This window comes from Hyperolius riggenbachi, chromosome 2, assembly GCF_040937935.1.
Source record: "Hyperolius riggenbachi isolate aHypRig1 chromosome 2, aHypRig1.pri, whole genome shotgun sequence".
Lineage (NCBI taxonomy): Eukaryota > Metazoa > Chordata > Amphibia > Anura > Hyperoliidae > Hyperolius > Hyperolius riggenbachi.
In genome coordinates this window covers 160,836,575-160,857,876 of record NC_090647.1, presented here as the reverse complement: position 1 = coordinate 160,857,876, position 21,302 = coordinate 160,836,575, and the positions used below count along the sequence as shown (strand labels likewise).

At 41.4% G+C, this 21,302-nt stretch overlaps 1 protein-coding gene across 4 annotated transcripts in view; it reads right to left on the bottom strand.

Annotated features, from left to right (window-relative positions):
• ENOX1 (ecto-NOX disulfide-thiol exchanger 1) overlaps positions 1-21,302 on the bottom strand; it is a 723,730-nt gene that overhangs the window by 655,131 nt on the left and 47,297 nt on the right. For all 4 annotated transcript variants that reach the window (XM_068267775.1, XM_068267774.1, XM_068267784.1 and 1 more), the window contains one exon: positions 3,435-3,505. The gene's annotated coding sequence lies outside the window, so the exon portion shown is untranslated. The remainder of the gene's footprint in view (positions 1-3,434; positions 3,506-21,302) is intronic.

Here is a 21,302-nt window from a genome sequence, read left to right as displayed (position 1 = left end):
CAAAATTTGTTCCAGTGGGTACCTCCGGGCCCCTGTCCCCAGCTCTCTGTTAGGAATTTTACGGGTATGATGGTTGTGTTGTTTTTGCAATTTTGGGTTATTGTTAATTTGGTTAAATAAAGATGGGCTGCTTTGGCCTAAATTAATCCAATGCCATGGTAGTCCGTGTTTCATTTATTAGGTCATGTAAGTGGGGGTCTTTAAATAAATGGTTTGAGGGGTAGATAGGTTTACCTTTATCAAGTGTACTGGCGAAGGGCTCTGCCTCTGACACAGGAGACCTGGGTTCAAATCTTGTCTCTTCCTGTTCAGTAAGCCAGCACCTATTCAGTGAGGAGGTCTTGGGCAAGACTCCCTAACAATGGTACCGCCTACTTAGCTTTCCAAGTGGGTACAGCTCTGGTGCTTCGAGTCTAGCAAGAGAAAGGCACGGTATGAATGATCTGTTTTTTGTCCCTCTATACTGCTAAAATAATATATCTGAGAATTGAAAAAAAACCCTAAACCTATATTACTACTGTCATGGTTACACTTTTTGTGTGGGCAGGTTTTGGTAACTAAGTGAAATAAAATCTGTATAATGCTGAAACTTCAGGTTAATCACTAGATACGCAGCCACACACAATATGTTAGCTTAGCTATTGACACTGTTAGAATTTTGCTCAGCCTGTACTATGACCCCCTCAGTCTTGCCACACTACATGGCCTGCAAGGTCACATCACTGTTTCAGCTGAGTTGCCTGGCTTTGCAAAGGTCTCTAATCAATTTCAGACTGTGGGTTTATTGTCCGGGTTAAAGAGGCTGAAAAGCTGAAATTTACACAACTGACATCACCTGTCTAACTATGAAGTGTAGCCCAGCTGCATGAATTTCATGACTGGCTGAACAGAATCACAAATACCGGTATAGCTGTTCACAGATTTGCGTTCCAACTGTGGGCGCTGTCAGCTTTACGCTGTTTGCCTTTAATCTATTCTATGCAAATGCCGCTATAATTTTTTCCATTTTATTACAATGCTTTGTTTATAGCATTTCCCAGCTATTTAGAATGATTTTAGACCTTGCTTTCTATATTACTGTGCATTACATTTAGGCATTTCCTCTGCTTTTACATCTGAGCATTTGATTCATTTTCGCTACCCTGCGAGCGCCATTATATTAAGCTCCGTTTTAAGCGGTGGATATGTGCGCCGTTTCCTCTGTTGTCCTTAGGCAATTTATTCTCTCACCATTTTTCCTTTTTAAAAAAGGGACAAAAATCCTTTGAAGAGTATAATTAATCAGTACATGGAATTATTTATTTGAAAACCTGATTAATCATAGTGCTGTCTTGACCGTAAGCAACTTTAGCATTCAGGCTGTCTACAATAAATGCAAAACAGATTTTTTTTTTATCGCTGTGTCCTGGACTCACCCCACAGGCATGTAAACCTGGAAAACCATAAATATCCTGCTCATTTATCATTACATTTTAGGACTCTTGTGGGTTGAGAACATTTCTCTATACAAATGTGCAACAAATTGTAAAGGCACAATGCTGCAGTCTGCCTCTTATTCATCCCAAGACTAAATCGGGAAAGAGGTTTTTACAAGAACTCTGTACTCAGAAATGTGCTTTGTCAGTGAAGTCAGTGGATGCAGGCAGCATTCAGACTCTGAAGTAATGTTTCTGCCTTCAATTCTCTTTGGTGCATCTACAGTTGTCATGACAGCTTCGTCACAACAGGGACCGGTATACATATAGTAACCCACATATACGCACATAAACAAGAACCTACAGTTACAGTGCTGTATCTAGGGGATACAAGTCTCAAAACACAGCAGTTTATTCAGTAAAGAAACTTCATGCCATAAATGTACTAAACTCTTACTTCATGTTTTCAATAGAAAAGCATACAAAAGCGTTTGCTACTCCATTTAAATGTCACACATTGAATATGTTTAGTGAATAAAGCAGGTTTATTATCCACAAACGCATCCTTTGATAGAAGCCAGTCCACAATTCCTGTATTCAGTGCTGCCTATGTGGAAAGCAGCACAAATAGCAAATTGTGGTGATAAAACTGAACTCAGAAACTATTTTAAACACAAAAGCCATACCTACATTCCCTCTCACACAGTGCATGTCACAAATACCTTTTATGCACAAGGGAAATGTCTTTCAGGAGGAAGTCATTAGTTTTACTGTTGACTTTCAAACTACAGGTAATCCCCGGTTAACGAACGTTATAGGGACTGTAGGTTTGTTCTTAACCTGAATCCGTTCTTAGGTAGAAACACTGTGCCATCCCTGTCCCCTGTATCTCCTCTATGCCCCCCCCCCCCCGATCCTCCAGTGTAACCCCTCTGTACCACCTCTGTTCCCCCATGCCTTCAATGTCCCCCTTCATGCCACCTCTGCCACCCTCCCATGTCACTTCTGCCCTCTGTGACCTCAGTGTATCATAGCAAAATGTAATTTTACCAGTTTAAAACCACAAGGTTTTTTAATTTTTTTTTACTTGCTCCAACAGAATCAGATTTCCTAGATTTGGGCCATTCCTAAGGGCGGGTCATTTGTAAGTCGGGTGTTTGTAAGTTAGGTACTGCCTGTATACACATAAAACTGGAAATATACAGTGTTTACTTTAAAAGTCCTAATAGATGCTCATCAAAGGTAACATAATGTAAAAAATGCACAATACAATGCAATTCAGCAGCCAAGCTAGATAATCTCCAGATAACAGTCAATCTTTATACTGCGCTAAATCCAGTAATAAATGTTCTCAATCGGTAACTCAGAGTCTCTACCATATACTGTAACACCAAACAAGCAATGGCTGAAAAATGTAAAAGTGGCACCCTTGCAGGATAACAACTCACCAGCTCCTAAGGTCTCACAGACCCAGTCATGGGTTTGGGGTGTCATGCCCCGTCACCTACGTGACAAGACTCTCACTTCTCGGTCACCTCTCCAATTCCAAAACCAAGTCCCTTGGATAATGAAATAGTCTTAAACCATTCAAGCAACTTGTTTTTTTACACAGTTTAAACCCATGCAAAAACAAGGAGAACAGACTGTGCAGATAGTGTCCACTTCACACTAGTCAGTGAGTTAAAATGTGTGAATAAAAACTCATAAATGGGTGTAAATGGGTTTTGAGCTGCTGTGCATTTTTATGAGTTTTTAATCCCAGCGAGTTAAAATGCATGGTATAGCAAATCACTGTTTTAGTGTGAATAATAAAATGATAGTCTATATGGACTTCCATGTTCCCTTGTAAAATTCAAACTGTAACTCACTCAGTGTGAATGAGCCCTAAGAGATATAGCAGTACAGCAATTCCTGTGGTAATAATTGTATTTATATCAAAACACATTCATTACAGCATATATGTAGCGATCAACATTATGGCTCAAAGTGATGCATAATTTAATAATACAATGTACCTACCTCCTTAGTTGATTTTGGCTCCAACTTTTCTCACAGAATTGAACATTCCATTATGGAAAGGCTTTGGATCCCTGCAAAGACCACATAAGACATGATTTAAAAGACATCCTACAAATAGTGGACTATACATGGAAGAGGGGGCTGCACATGGAATGGAAAGGTAACACATGGAACAGTTGGGCTGTTGTGCACGGAGGCTGCATTTAGAAGCGAGCAGATAATGCCTAAGGGAGGTTGAAAGAGGTGTTGCTGCACATGGAAAGGGAGCCCCGTGTTGAAAAGGATGCTACAAATGAGGGGCTCCCCATGCAGAGCAAAGGGCTACACATGGGGGGAGGGGTACAAATAAGCTGCTATAGGGTAACAGACACCTGACTCTGCATATACAACATTTTATCTACGTACTTCACTCCTACAAAATGACCATTTGTCCAATCCAGCTGTCCATTGCATCTGAGTTGAATGCAAAGTGTGCAGATAGCTTATTAGAGGTGCTGCACACGTGACCTGTTCATCATTTCGGAGGCAGCCTTTGTGGTACGCGCATTTTAATTTAGGTTAGGCCACTTGCCCGTAGGTCTACCTCACTGCGGTGCAAGTGTCCAGTATATTATACTTTGCATGCAAATTATAGTGGAAGCCAACGTTCTTTCATAGTATAATAAATGTAGCATTTGTTTTAGACGCAGGGCATGCATTTCAGCTTAATAGAGGTGGCGATTAACCAGTCAATTGCAGCATGTTTTTAGGGATGCGCAACCCTCCCCCTTTTCATAATTTTGCTAGTATGTAACTTCGGTTAGCTGCTCCCAGCCCGTGTTCTTGAGTTTCCCGTTTGCATGGTAAGTAACAGTAGTTATGCATATGATTTGCATCTGAACTGAATGCGAAGTGTACAGATAGCTTATTAGAGGTGCTGCACACGTGAGCTGTTGGTCATTTCAGGTGCAGCCTTTGTGGTATGCGCTGGCCCTCTCCTTGCTGTCCATTAAAAAGATAGTAATGTTGCTTTATCATGATGAGAGACAGCAGAATTAGGCTTGCTGCATAAAGCAAAGTGCAGCAGACAGAACAAGCAGCCAACAGTCATGTAACTGGTGCAGTACTCCATTGCTATGACTTACTTAGCATAACAGTTTACTACTTTGCAGTGCCTGACATAACAATCCTATACAGTGCATATTAGAGATGTAGGTAAATAGCCATACTGGACAACATGCAGTAACAAGACAAGTGTCCTTATTCTGCAACACAATTTTCTTCAAATACGTCTTTTCTTCTTAGTGGCAAAATTTACAGCAAGAGACAAAATACTGCTATTATGTTTCATGATTTCTAAAGAAAAGGATGGTTAATATGCCATGAGAAAGAGAAGACTCTGAAATGTGCACTCAATCAAACACTGCAGAGGAGTAGAAATGATTTCCATGTGCTGCAAATTAAAAACAAACTGATACATTTAATCCAATAGAAGGCGCACAAAATGTTCAGAATGCTGACATGTCAATATAACCCAATTCCAGTCAACGATGAGCTATGGCAATCATTGTCACATTAGTGTACCCATCATAGATAATTGAACAGTGCTGTCTACATATAGTAGATTTTCCTTTCTATGATGGGGTTGATCCACTAAGTTTGGAGAACACTGAGGAAAGTAAGAAATTCTGAAAACCTGGGCTGTATTTGTTTACAACTGTCTGTGGTTAGCAAGAGTTTGCAATTCTCACCTGGGGCATATGAGAACATAGTGAGGACTAGTACGTTCAGGGAACTAGAATTTGTACTAGTGCAGTCACATGCACACATGCAACCTATCTATACTAAATTCAGGGCAGCCTGGACCTATCAGAATTGACGAATCTTTCAGCAATCCCATTACTTTCTGCTGTGGCTCAACAAAGGATGCAAACTTCAGACTAGGTTTCAAAAAACTGAGCCTATTTGCTGGATCACTTATGTTTTACCAGTGCATATACTTTGCCTGAAGGTATTAATTGAAATGCATGTCCAATACTAATGTCTAACTGTCCATTCTGCAAAGTACCTAAAGCAATGGCATTTGAGGAAGGTAAGCTCCAAAGCAACTGAAATGAGTTCTCTTCTAGAGATCCAGGGGGCTTATCTCCAACAGCACCTAGGACCCCAGCCAAATGTTGCCTGGCATCTTCATAACAGGTTGGTTTAGGCTAAAACCGTGTTGCATGCTAAATAAAGTGCTGAGGAAGATGTTGGCGCTATATAAATACTACATAATAATAATAGTGCTGTACGTGGAGCTATAGGGGTTCCGTGACTGATAAGAGAGTATGCTGATCAGCTGTTATGATTCCATTGGCTGCATGCTTGTTCCTGGATGTGCAGCTCAAACTGTCAAAGCCAACAGATAGCGTTATTTCACCACACAACATACTGTATGCCCACAATATGGATCTAAAAGCCAAGCTTTCAAAATACAGCAAAGTGCTTATTATCTGGAACTGAAGCAACTGAAAGTCTCAACAAATCAGTACACATGAAGGGGATAACAGGGACAGAACTTTTGTTGGTTTGCAGGGCATAAACTACTTACCGATCCTCAAGGCGCAGTCTTCTACACATCCTGCAGCTCCCAGTGGCTTTCTGGCTTCCATACCTGGCTCCTGGCATGTCACCTGACCCGGCACGAGTCAGGTGACACATTGGGACCCGTGCACAGAGGATGTCGGAAAGCCACTATGAGGTACATGCAGTGTAGAAGACGGTTCCCGGAGGAAGTACTTTCTGCTCCATGGAAGGTTTGTGCTATTTTTGGCCGGTTGCTCAAGCAACCAGCAAGCACACATATCCGGCATCAGGCAGCTGTATCAATAATATTGGCTGCTAAAACACTACTGACAACATTTAAAAAGCACCTTTATACATGTAAAAATAATTCTATGTCAACCAAATCAGCTGTGAGTGAAACAATTACTACTGTGACAGATATATGAAACATCCTCATTTTTGTTGAATCCTTCCAATTCCAGTAATGGTTCCAAGAACCTTTAGTCAGGTATTTATCATTGTCTTAGTCCCTTTTTGGAATATTCCACTCATACTCTTCCCTCTAGTTTGGAATATAGTCATGAAATCACAACTGAAGGATTCCAGAAGAACGGGCAGTACGTGTTTCAGCTGCTTTCCCTTCTAACTGGGCTCCTCAAACAATGGGCCACAGGCTCTGTACAGCTCAATGAGCCTTTTTTTGCTTCTCCCAGAATCCAAGGATATAACATATGTGGTCCACAAGCTGCAATGCCATTGTCCATAGCATAGCTGAGAGATGCTGGCAACAGATTGATATGTTCCATGCATGTGTCTGAAGCTTTTGTACTCAAATAACCAAATGTATATGTATACTGGACTTTCATTATCGCATGAATATTCATTAACAAAAATGAATGTTTCCTAATCGCCAAGTATGCCCTACAGTCACAGAGAGAGAAAGAAATATATCTTTTTTATACAGTGACGAAGGGTTGCATTTCTACAAGACTTTAATTGTCAAAATTACTATTTTCACCAGGTACATATGCAAGTGGGAAGCCAAACAATGGGAACCCAGACAGCAATAAAAGCTGCCTGTCGCTCTAACTTTCATGACTCAAAATGAAAGTTTCGCTTTAAACATCTGTTTTCCAGCTTCTTACAGCAGAAGACAATGCTCTGAAGTGACATGAATACAACAAGCAACTCGGCCTGTGCAGCTTGACCTGTGCCAGTGATGGCACAATTCACATGGGATTTCTACTTACTCAGGAAAAGTGAACATTTACTTAAGAAATGCCCCAGAGAGCCATAAGACTGTAAGGAGTCCCTCCTTTTTCAGTCAACACACAGATTTGAATTATAGTCCCTCACAAGCTTAATTTTGAGTAGTTTTTAACATATGACATTAGTCATACTCCAAATGTCTCAAAGATTTTTAAATAAAATACTCCATAACGTTCCCCTCGGAGGCAGCTGCATGCAAGCGTAAGAACTGCTATGATGGTAAAGCTCTATACAAGCCTGTGCCAATGTAAACATGATGTAGAATGGCCCTCAGTGTCAGCTGCTCATGAACACAGCCTTCATATTACCCTTTAGCTGAAGCACAATGTGGCCAATATTTTAACATTATTTAATAAACAACTGCAAAGTGTTTCAGAACTCAAAAGGAACTGATCAGCAATACTTCTTCAGTGTGCTTACAGTTCTGCAGGGGGAAAAAAGTAAATATTTTTCACTGCCTAGAAACTATAGCAAAAACAATAACTCATAAAAATTATTAGAAAAATAGCTATACGTATTGTGCACAATACATGTCCACTTTAACCAACTCCACTTCATGCCACATATCCATAAAGCAATCCAGTAGCGAATCAATATAAATGCAATTTTATTTTTCCTTGCAATTACAAATGGAGGTCTAACTCTTACCTCATGTGACTGCTGCTGAATACAAAGGCCAGTCTATTAAGCCTCGTACACACGAGGCGCAAATGTAGCAAGAGAGAAAAAAGAAAAAAAAAAGCAGGGACAGCTTGTCGCCAGGTCCCTCTGTGCAGCAGCCGTACACACATCGCACAGAGGGACAGAGATGCGGCGGAAGCTGTCGCCGAAGGTTCCTCCCCCTGCCGGAAGCTCCGTCCATGGTAAGTGGGTTGCTGTCGCTAGTTCGCATACACACGGCGGACTAGTGACAGTTGCAGCGAAGTTGCGGCGACAGCTGTTGCCGGCGATTGGCCACGCCAATCGCCTGGCGACAGCTCTAACTAGCGACGGTTTGTGGCGCACGCGTTATACACACCGGGGACCTGTTGCCGCAACACGCGCGTGCCACGTGGTTGCAGCGACAGTTGTAACCCGTGTGTATGGAGGAGGAGGGCTGTGGTCAGCGGACAATTGGAAACTTCCAGCGCAACATGACGTGACGGGATAAGTGTACTAGGCCCCATAGACTTTCATTGCTGTTGCGTTACCCTGTTTACAGAAAGGGTAACACAATGCAATTAAAGCTCATCGGCGTAAAAGGGGCCTGAAGGATAGGCATTCTCATCTAGGAAGAGATTTTGAGAAACTTACAGAAAGAAAATATTGTGAGAACTTTTTTTATGTTTTGCCTAAAAAACAAAAAGTATTTACAATTCCCTACAAACAGATAATGTACTTGCTGGGAGATAAACTTAGGGCCCCAGAGCTAGCCCCAAGCTTTAAAGAGAAATCGTAACCAAGAATTGAACTTCATCCCAATCAGTAGCTGATACCCCCTTTCCCATGAGAAATCTATTCATTTTCTCAAACGGATCATCAGGGTGCTCTGTATGGCTGATTTTGTGGTGAAACCCCTTCCACAGTGTGATGTCAGCACCTCACAGCACTGAGGTACTGACATCACACTGTGGGAGCCTTGTTGCATTGTGGGAAACAACAGCAGTTTCCAACTGCCAAAAAAGCAAGCAGCATCTCCTTCCAGTGACATCACTTGCCAGCAGTAAAAATGTCACCATGTGATAAATATCTGAGTGTAAATCAGGGAGAGGAAAGATTTTACAATGGGCACACTGACTAAATAATTTATACATAATTATTGTAAAAATTAAGCACATATTTTATTACATTATTTTCACAGGGGTTCCTCTTTAACTTTTCCTGATAGATTAGTTATATGAAAGAGTTCCCACTCTAATTAAAATGGAGGCCTTTTAAGTAGAAATAAAAGGACAGATCTGTTTACAGAGAATAGCTCATAAACTTAGTATAATCGTAACAACTGTATCTCTACATAACAACAACAACAACAACAAATAACATTTGTAAAGCGCTTTTCTCCCGTGGGACTCAAAGCGCATAAGCATGGCTCCGACCATCGTGGTACAGGGGAAGAATTTTATAAATCTGGAAATGCCAGGCTAAACAGGTGGCTTTTCAGTCTGGATTTGAATAGCTCCAGGGATGGTGCTGTCTTTACTGGGTGTGGTAGGGAGTTCAAAAGAGTAGGGGCAGCATGACAGAAGGCTCTGTCTCCAGATTTTTTGAGGTGCACTCTGGGAGTGACCAAGTTTATAGAACTTGCTGATCTGAGGTTGTGAGAGGTGTGGTGCAGCTTCAGCAAGTCCTTCGTGTATCCAGGGCCCAGATTGTGCAGGGATTTGAATGTCAGCAGTCCCATCTTGAAGAGTATTCTCCATTCTACTGGTAGCCAGTGCAGTGAACGAAGGATCGGTGTAATGTGACAGTGGCGAGGCTGGTTTGTTAGCAATCTGGCAGCAGCATTCTGCACTAATTGCAGGCGACGCAAGTCTTTTTTGGGGAGGCCAGCATAAAGGGCATTGCAGTAGTCCAGCCGTGATGTGATGAAGGCGTGAACTAGGGTTGGAAGATCCTCTAAAACCTCATGCAGCAAATTATCATAGAACATCTCATATTTCTCAAACTGTAAAGAAAAGTATCCATGACAGTGCAATACAAACAACATGACTGTTATCCAAAACGTATCACAATTTATTAGGGACTTGTTCCAACTATTAAAAACAATTAAAAGGCAAGCGGTAGTCTGCGGGTCACAAAAATCATATATAATACAAGTATATGTATTACAAAAGCAGTGAGTAACAAATAACATGGTCATAACAACAGCCCAGCAATAGACCTCAAGATAGCACAATGCTACAATCGTAATGGCGTTAATAACAGAAGTAAAGAGGCAAGGGCCGCAATAGAGGACAGTAGATGGGAAAGGAATAATATCTCTTACCCACTCAAAGTGCATGAATGACCCGCCGGCTGGCCGCGCTGTCTATATTGTCTATATTGCATCTCTTATTTCTTATCTCTGTTCTCATCTCTATATACTAAAGTTGGCCTTACATTATACAATCGCATTGATTGATCAAATAATTAAAGGAAGCCTAAACTGAAAAGTATATGGATTTTTCCTTTTAAAATAATACCAGTTGCCTGAGGGCTCGTTTCCACTATCGCGAATCTGCATGCGTCCAACGCATGCAGATCCGCACATGTAATACAAGTGGATGGGCCTGTTTCCACTGTAGCGTTGTTGAGGTGCGTTTTTTTCAGCGTGAAAAAAACGCACAAAAGAGCCAACGATTTCGCCTGCGTCGGGAATCCGTGCTAATCGCCGCTAATGTATTTAATAGTAAAAACGCATGCGTTTGTTACATGCGTTTTTACCCGCGATTTCGCGTGCGATTTCGCACCTTTTTCAATTTTATTTAGCCCTGGCAGTGTCATGGTTAATTTCGCATGGCACCCTGCCATGCGAAATCGCATGCGAAATCGCGGGTAAAAACGCATGTGGAAACGCATCCGCATGCGTTTTTACAAGCGTCGGAATGCGGCCGAAATCGCGTCGCAACAGTGGAAACAAGCCCTCACTCTCCTGCTGATCTTCTGCCTCTAATGCTTTTTAGCCATAGCCCCTCAACAAGCATGCAGATCAGGTGCTCTGACTGATGTCAGACTGGATTATCTGCATGCTTGTTTCAGGTGTGTGATTCAGCCACTACTGCAGCAAATAGATCAGCAGGACTGCCAGGCAACTGGTATTGTTTAAAAGGAAAAAGCCATTTCCTCTCAGTTTAGGTTCCCTTTAATTCAAGAATGTCATCAAAATGACTGTGAATGTAAAAGTGAACAGCCAATGGCCTTGTAACTAATCACTTATCTCAACAAATACAATAGTTGGAAAGTTGCAGCGATTTTGCTTATGATGACTTATGCTAATAGAAATCATTTAAATTGTAATCATTCTGCCATTAAACTGTTTATTTTAAAAATCGCATTGTTTATGGCCAGCATTGCATAGCTAGCACAGCAAATATATATTGCACAAATACAGACCTTTATAAACATATAAATATTTAATGGGGGCTCAGAGTGTTAATAATGTGTTTCATAAATTATAAATAAAAGAGGTAAAAAGACATAAGTGAACACGTTACCTTCAATAAGGATGTTGATTTAGGACCTCATGACATGAATAAAATCACTGGGCTTTACCAGGACTTTCTGCTTTTTCGCTATTTAAAAATTCATGATAAATAAACTTTATATAAATGTTCAAAAAGCCACACAGGTCAATGGCATGGCTGTGATGATTATGTCATTACAATTCATCTCACTTCAATGTGGGCAGTTCTGAAGGCATGAAGAACAATTGTGGAAAGGTCATGGACTACCACATCATCACGATAGCTTTCACAAAGAATATAGCAGGAATTCATAGTAATGAAAAACATTTATTAGACAGGCAGGTGGAACAAAGACCATGCAAATCATCATCACCTTGAAATACATCATCTAGAGGTCATCTGTTCAGTCAGTTTCTGGACTCAGTAGGTCCTGCAGCCAGTAAAGGTACTATGTGAACACTGATCAGCCAGAAAGGCCTCCCTAGCTGATAAAAGGTATGTGTATAACCAGCACTACTGCAAAAAGTAGATTTTTTTGAGAGTTAACTCCAGCAACATCCACCTACTGCAATTTTATTATTTATATAGCGCCAACATCTTCCGCAGCGCTGTACAGAGTGTATATTATATATATAGTGGCTTGCAAAAGTATCCGGCCCCCTTGAAGTTTTCCACATTTCGTCACATTACTGCCACAAACATGAAACAATTTTATTGGAATTCCACGTGAAAGATCAATACAAAGTGGTGTACACGTGAGAAGTGGAATGAAAATCATACAGGATTCCAAACATTTTTTACAAATCAATAACTGCAAAGTGGGGTGTGCGTAATTATTCAGCCCCCTGAGTCAATACTTTGTAGAACCACCTTTTGCTACAATTACAGCTGCCAGTCTTTTAGGGTATGTCTCTACCAGCTTTGCACATCTAGAGACTAAAACCCTTGCCCATTCTTCTTTGCAAAACAGCTCTAGCTCAGTCAGATTAGATGGACAGCGTTTGTGAACAGCAGTTTTCAGATCTTGCCACAGATTCTCGATTGGATTTGGATCTGGACTTTGACTGGGCCGTTCTATATTCATATGTTTTGTTTTAAACCATTCCATTGTTGCCCTGGCAATCTGCTTCAGGTGGATGAAAGGACACCTGAACTGAGAGGTATATGGAGGCTGCCATATTTATTACCTTTTAAACCATACACTGGCAGTTGCCTGGCAGTCCTACTGATCTCTTTGGCTGCAGTAATATCTGGATCACACACTTAAAACAAGCATGCAGCGTGCATCTGGAGTCCAACTAGATTAAGTCAATCTTCAGGGTCTATGACTAAAAGTATGAGAGGCAGAGGATTTCTGTAAATCGCAATTTTATTAGATCAAAATCGTAACTATACAATAATTAAAGGTATCCAGTCATAAATGTACAATGCAAAGACCTTAAAAAAAGTTCTGCAAAATTTCTTCTCCTAGAACAGTAACCTGGTCTCAGCACACTAATAATATTAGATAGTTTGATGGATTTCCCATATTTTGCAAAGAGCAGAGGCAGAGGATGAGCAGGATAGCCGGGCAACTGGTATTATTTAAAAGGAAATAAATACAGCAGCCTCTGTGTACCTCTCAGTTCAGGTTTAAGCTTCTCATCAAATTTTAGATTTTAACAAATAAAAAAAAAAATAATCCTTTGATTGAAATGTCTTCATCTGTTTCAGCCAATGCATTGACTTTTTACACTTTTTACAAGAGGTGTGGCTCACCACTATTATTATTATTATTATTATTATTATTATTATTTATTATTATTTTTTATTTATATAGCGCCAACATATTTCGCAGCGCTTTACAAAGCACAATAAGACGACAAGGGGAACATAGATACAACTAACACATGTACAGCAGAGTTCCAAGCAGCACAAATATTGTTACAAGAACAGTAAACATTAGGAGGATGACCCTGCCCTTGCGGGCTTACAATCTAATGGGTTGTGGGGGACACACTAGGTAAGGGGGTGGAGGATGGATGAGGCAGTGATCCTTTGCCTCTGATTACATTGTGACAGATAAGTAAATAAGGGCTATAGAATGTTATAAGCTTGTCTGAAAAGGTGTGTTTTAAGAGTGCGTTTGAAGATGTCCAGGTTTGGAGCATGACGTACAGGCTGTGGAAGAGAGTTCCAGAGTGATGCTCGGGTAAAGTCTTGGATGCGAGCATGAGAGGAGGTGATCAGCTTAGAGGCCAGGAGAATTTCTTGGGAGGAGCGAAGGTTGCGGGAGGGACAATATCTTGAGATTAGTGAGGAGATGTATGGGGGAGACAACTCGTGGAGGGCTTTGTATGTTAGAGTCAGGAGTTTGAACTGGATCCTCTGAGTAATGGGTAACCAGTGGAGAGAATGGCACAGTGGGGCTGCATCGGAAGAGCGTGTGGAAAGGTGAATGAGGCGGGCCGCTGAATTTAGAAGGGATTGGAGAGGTGCTAGCCTGTTTTTTGGTAGGCCACAGAGCAGGGTGTTGCAGTAGTCTAGGCGGGAGATGATTAACGCATGTACAAGCATTTTGGAGGCCTCTAGTGTGAGGAAGGGATAGGCAAGGAATAATTAAAGGAAGTTTACTAAGTTTATGACTGTCTCCAATATTAGGGGCCAACGCACAATGATGAGAATGGAAAATGGGGCAGAAGTGTCACACTGTTATTCTCTCCAAATACCTACCAGTGAGTCCTACTATGCGAGCTCTAAGTCCCCCATTTACACAAGGGATTGCAAAATGCTAGGAAAATCACTAGCATTCTGCGACAGGGATCTTTTTGCATTTTGTGCATCTTTTTCACTGGACAATTTAGCGATTTGTGAGCAATCGTGATTTGCTTTATTTAACATTTCAATCGCAATCACTCTAAAATCATGAAAAAGTGATTCACCACTTTTGCGTATACCACAAAATGCAATTCGCTGGCGATCACCACAGTGAGATCACTGCCATTTACTTTTAATTACATTAGCACTTTTCAACGCCTGCAAATCGCCCCAGTCTGAATGGGCCCTTAATGGTGACAGGTCTCCTTGGCTACCCACAGCAGAAAAGGACTTCACAAATGTTAGTATTCCATTCTTCTTTTCATACAGCCCCTTTTATTGCCAGCCACACAGCCTGGGCATTCAGAACTAGCGCTGGGCACCCATATCGATCACATTTTCTCTTTTCTAAGGGTAGTAAATCAGCTGTCAGCAGGCAGGGAGGTCACCTATCGGGCATCTTTATCTGCCTATTCTAACCGGGCACTAAAATGCATTGCTAACGTTTGTAATTAAAAAGACAAAGATGTGCAGATTTGCAGGTCGATAAAATGGCGCCTGGAATTAATGGCGGCTGTTTTTGAAAGAAGTGGTGCATTATTTTCCCCCCGGCTTTGTGATGGACAATCATATTTGTATGCTTTGGACATCAGTAACAGCAGCAGAGGAAAGCAGATCTTGTCATTATTTTGCATTTTTATGCATGGAATGTATGACAAGTAATCAGGCATAAAAGCATGATTTCTAACCCAAGTCACCCCTCTGTCCTTGTGCATTCCTGCAAGACTGATTTTAAACCAAATATTAATTCATATTTTTTATAGTGCATTTTATCAGTGTCCTTTCCTTTCCCTGATATGAATAGCAGCAATAGAAATCATATCCTGGCTCTCAGCTCTTTTTCACGATACTGCTCAGGCCACATTGTAATCAAGATCTTACTTAAAGGGAGATAATATAATGACATTCTTACACTTTCAGAGCTGGCATGCGTTCAAGAGCTGAGTGGTACACATCTGAGATTGCCGCCTCTGAGATGGTGTGAGGCTGTCGGCTTTATTTTTAGTTTTCACTCTTACAATGTATTTGTGGAATCAGTTTGCAGTTCAGCTGCATATAAGCGACACCTTTTCAAATGTGTGATACATATTGCACCTCCTGCATAGATCACCCTCAAAATAAGAGATACCGCCTAATTTCATCTGTGTTGATGTTGTCCTGTATTAAAATAAAAAACAGTTTATTTTGTTTGGATTCATTAAAGGACCACTGTCGCAAATAAAAAATGAAAAATTTAAAATACATAAAGGGCCCGTTCACACCAGGGGCGTTTCCCGCCTTTTTTCAAGTGCAGGCGATTTTTAAAATCGCCCACAAAACGCTTGTGCAATGATTCCCTAGCAGTAGGGTATTGTACCGTGTTAGCCATCAGTAAAAGCAAGAAGTTTTAAATCAGGATGATACCATTTATTGGCTAACTACAAATGAATAAGAATAAACAAGCTTTCGGCCTTCCAGCCTTCGTCAGGTTTACATCCTGTTAGTTTGCAAGCTGGTGGAAAAAAATATCTGTTTTCCCTTTTGATGTTGCATGTATATAAGCTGTCTGTACCACCATCTTGCAAACTAACAGGATGTAAACCTGACGAAGGCTGCAAGGCCGAAAGCTTGTTTATTCTTATTCATTTGTAGTCAGCCAATAAATGGTATCATCCTGATTTAAAACTTCTTGCAATGATTCCCTATGATAGAGTTCACAGCTGAGCGGTTAGATTCCGATCTGCTGAGCAAAGCGCTGCCTGTACCATTTTTGAGGCGTTTTTTCTATACTGGAAGGTATAGGAAAAAACGCAAAGCGCTCACAAAATTGATTCGTGTAGCGATTGTGTTCACGTTTTTAAAAATAAACACATTGTATTTATTCTTTTCCGGGTCAAAGAGTTCACTTCCTGACTTGCGTCAGGGAGTGAATTACAAAACCTCTCTGATAAATCGCTTAGAAAAGCGCTTTTTACAAAAATGCAGTGTAGCGCCAGGAGGGAAAAAAAGCGCACAAAATGCAAAACGCATTTTCGTTTTTAGGTGTGAATGGGGCCGAAAACACATGAATAAAAAGTGCATTTCTCCCAGAGTAAAATGTGCTATAAATTACTTTTCTCCAATGTTGCTGTGACTTACAAGTAGGTAGTGGAAAGGTTAAAAATAACCTTTTCCTCATTCACAAGCGGGTACACTGTTCTGTGTTACCCTCAAAATGGAGGAATATACATCAGGTAGTAGAAATCTGACAGATCTGACAGGTTTTGGTTAGTCCATCACCTCATGGGTATTCTCAGGGTTTACTTTATTTTCAGAAGCACTTAGTGAATGGTAGTTATTTAGTCCAGCTGCCAGAATAGTGTGCTAACAAGTAGAGGGGGGAAGGGCTGCATCTTTGTATAGATCCTTTCCAGGGAGTGCTAGTCATAAATCTGTCCATTCCGTCAGATTTCTACTGACTACTGTAAGTGATAGCAACATAGCATAAGGCCTCTTTCCCACCAGGACGTTGCATTTTAGGGGACGTTATGGTCGCATAACGTTCCCCTAACGCAACGCCTAGTGGTGTTGGAGGAGGACGCCAGAGTGAGCCGCGTTATGCAGCTCTTTGTGTGCACTGCGCAGTACAGACTCCGTGGCGCTGATTGGCTGGCGGGAGTGTTCCACTCCGCATCACGTGGTCCCACCAGCCAATCAGCGGCCACTCCAGGAAGACAACACTGCAAGTGCAGTGAATATTAAGTAGCTATGTGCCTGGCTACATTAGCGGACTCTCCCCACCTCCTCTCCGGCAGCATATATATTAAAAAAAAACATTACTTAGCATGCGCACACAGTCTAACGCGGCTAAAGCCGCATATAACTTACCGCATGCTGCACTTTCCCAGAACGTGCAGCGTTACCCTGTAATGCAACGTGGGCACTGTGCACAGCCCATTGATTTTACATTACTGTGTGTTGGGCTGCGTTACAGGCTGCACTAACATGCGCCTGTAACGTCTTCCTGTGAAAGCAGCCTAAAGGTAATTTATAGCTGATTTTACTCTGGAAGATACATACCTCTCATTTGTATGTGTTCAAATGTATTTTAAATTTTACAATTTAACCGCAATAGTGTTCCATTAATATGGGATCTAACTACTTACAAAGAAGTTCCTTTGGAATGTTTTACGGGATTTGGACATTCAGTATAAACAATATTTTTTTGGGTTGTTTTCAACTAACTTCAAACGTAGACCCGTGGCAAGTAAACCTGCAGCTGCGCAATAGCACAGAACTCATGATTACTGCGCAGACGCGGCCGTGCTCCCACAGTGCAGTACGGTTACATGAAGAAAAACTCAGCTGTGACCAGAAATCTAACGAGCTCTTGTCGGATTTGTTTTGGGGGTTCCGTGTGTGGCAACAATGGGGGCCAGGAGGATGTGGGCTTCCCTCTACCTAGGTAAGTATCTTCTTTTCATTGCTGATTTCGGGTCGGGTACACTGTAACCAACTTACAACAGTTGATACAATGCTTTAAAGGAATACTATCGATACCCAAGTGTTCTAAAATGACAGTGTGCAAATAATGTCTAAGTAGCTGTGTAAACATTTTCCTACTTTTCATGTTAAATATCAGAGGCAAAAGCTGTAATTTATTGAGGGTAGGATTTAGCTATATTGGGACAAAACAATCGCAGAACGGGTGCCTGCTTCAATGCACAGCCAGAGTTGCATATCAGACTACAGAAAGAAAATATCAAACATATCAAACTCTGAAAGCAAAAACTGTATGAAAAGCTGTGACAATTCGTTACATTTCCTCTGCTCTCTTCAGACACGTCAGTCAGAAACACAGGACACAGGAGCTGCAGCTGTTGGGAGCTCTCTCTCTCTGTCTCACACAGAGCTACACATAGAGTTAACTGATCAAGTGTGAGGGGAATTTCCCATCTCCTCATGGCTCAGTCAGCCGTCAGTTTTGGCGTCAGTAAAGTTTGAAAGTATTTTGGTAACAGTAAATAATGAAGTTGCTACTAAAATGTATACACCAGTACTTAGCAGCACTTCCCAAACAATTCCTGTGTCAATTGAAAAAAATATGTGAATCGATAGTATTCCTTTAACATGTACAAACAAAAACAGTATTTTGTGCTTATATTACACACTATAGATGGACCAGCCCTATGGGTACAATATAAAGATCAATCTATTTTATTATTAAAAAATTGCTTTAAAGAGGTTAAGAGTGTGTGGATACCTCTATACACTCTTGTCTGCTGGGTTCACAGAAGGGCAGCCCAAACCGCGTGAAGGGGTCTTTGCTGATCCCCCACCACTCCCATTGTGTATATTGGATTGGGGTGCAGGTATCCCTCACACACTATGGCATGCACACCGTGACCACCATGCTTATATACAACTTTAGTTGTATTCAGGTGACATTTTTAACTCAAGTTTATGTAAGTAGGACTTCCTGTACACCAATGGATTACTATTCCAGGGTTGCCAGGGTGACTAAATATTTATGAACAAATTCTTTTGTTTCCTCAGTGGAAATGAGTTACTATTTAGCGTAAAATGATGTTTCAGTGACCATTATCAACATTTCTCAAGCACAGATTGTATGCCTCTATTCGGAATGTGGGTGTCACTTGTCACCCCAAATGTTCCTTTCTTTGAGCTCTACACTCAGGCTGAGTTCACACTAGATATGGCTGTTGCTTTTTAATGTTTCATGTCTCCATTGCAGGGTTTACTACAGAATCTGCCACCAGTCCGGAGCACAAACATGTCATTTATCTGATGAATGGTAACATTCCAGAAAAGCATGTTCAGCAAGACTTTTCTGCAACAGACCACAACTGACAAACACAGGATGAATCACTGTGAACTGTCCCATAAAAATTGTTTCAGTCTACTATCCATTTTTATTGTAATTTAGTCCATCAAAATGCAGGGCAGTGAATATACTATATTATAAACCAGCATTTACTGTTTCCATGAATCAAATAAGGGCCCGTTTCCATTGGCGAAGTGCAATGCGATTATTGCATCCAAACGCTAGTGAAAATGGACCCTCAAGGAATTTGATACCTGGGGACCGTTTCCATTGGTGAAGTGCAGTGCGGTGATCACATCCCACCACTAGTGTAAATGAACCCTCAATGAATTTGATACCTGGTGCTTGAAATCGATGCAGCAGGCAGCATGATCAATCAACCAATTGATTTTTGACTGATTTTGATCGATTTAGTTGATCAGTCCAGACGGAAAATCTAGGTTGATCTGCTGCTGGCGGCAGATGGATGTCCCATAGTGTTGCATTGGATTGAATAGTGCAACACTGCATTTCAATGGATTTTCAATAGATTTCATACTGAAATCTATTGGAAATCTGTTCCTAGTGCGTAGCACACATCAGATTCCTGCCAAATTTGACCTGACAGGCATCTGACAGGAATCTATGTGATGTCGAATCTGCTGCAAATGTATGGGTATCTTAAAGCCAGAGGATCAGCATTCTATCAGGAGATCAGAACTCTTAGGGCCCGTTTCCACTTGACGGGTTGCTATGAGGAAACTGCTCCGCATCGCAATGCAAGGAAACTGCACCAATTCACGTCAATGAAGTAGTTTCCATTGACGAAAATTTATGGATAGGATGCTGCAGTTTTCCGCAGCACGCATCCGAATCCCCATATCCGCTGATGGGAAGGCGCTGATGCCGGAAGGAAGACAAATGGAAGTACTTGCGGAGGGATGCAAGGCGAAGCGGCGATTGCCTCGCATCCTAAACGCCAGTGGAAACCGGCCCTTAACAATGACACTGAGGTGGCAGCCTCCATAGCTGTATAACAATACGTACATTTTACATCTTAGAGAGACTATAGTCGCTTGATTTCCTTGCAGTGCTTTGTGTCTCCTCCACCTGAAACAGCCACAACAAATGTGTCATTCTCCTTCTGGGAGGGAGACATCATGATTTACTACTGCAATTCAACAGCTACTGGGTGGGGACTTGAATTACTGGTGGGAATATCTCAGCGTTTTGTGCTGTCGAAGATAAAAAAAAAAAAAAAGCCAGCAGCATGGGGATTCAACTTGACAGCAAACACATACAACTGAAAATTCACACTAATGTTGGCTTTCAAATATAACAGTTATGTAAAATACAAACTATGTACTATAGAGAAAATGGGGGAAAACGGATTCTCTGGTTGGATCACCACTATCTGGAGATTTCATCTTTCCAGCATGTTGTAAATGTTGACACATAATATTTGCACTCCACTCTGCATTCTGATGCCTCAAGTTTCCTCTCGTCCGAGAACGGAAAAGCCGGGCTTGAGGAAATGAGCTTGCATACTGATTGAGTCTTCAGGGTTGTCAATGTTTTCCTACCGAATAGAGTACATAAAACATACAGAATTCGTTATTGAGATTAGACTTGCTGTGGTGTAGGAGAAAACATTTAGAAGTAGGTACCACGGTCTACATCAGTGGTCCTCAAACGAAGGCCCGCGGGCCGAATGTGGCCCCCTGAGGCTTTTTTACCGGTCCCCCACACACAAAATGTATTATAAGTGCAGTCAGCTACATCTTTAAAAATTGGTGATTTGCATATAAAATGAAACCAGAAAAAATAATTTGCTGGTTTCCAATCAAATTCCACATCAGGTGACACGGTTGTCCAATTGGACTGCAGGTTGTCACCTGGGTATGCTTCACTGTCAGTCCTGCCAAGACTTCTACATCATTTTATGCATGTTCCGGACCCCGCAGAAGTCTGAAGTATGTTGACCCGGCCCTCAACCCAAATCGTTTGGGTACCCCTGGTCTACATACTGTACTTATACATACACAAGACAGCAAATACAGTGGTCTGTGATCTGGTGTTTGTTTATAAAGGTCCACTGTGATCCAGAATATCACATGACGGTTGTAAGTTCAGACACAAGCACTGGCCTTTAACCCAAAGTGCCTGTTCCCTGTTCAAAACAATAGAAAAACAGAACAAAAAAGTACTGAACTTGGCACGGTTTTTGATTTACAGCAGGGAGGGCCAACTCCAGTCCTCGGGGGCCACATCCATGCCAGTGTATAGGATGGA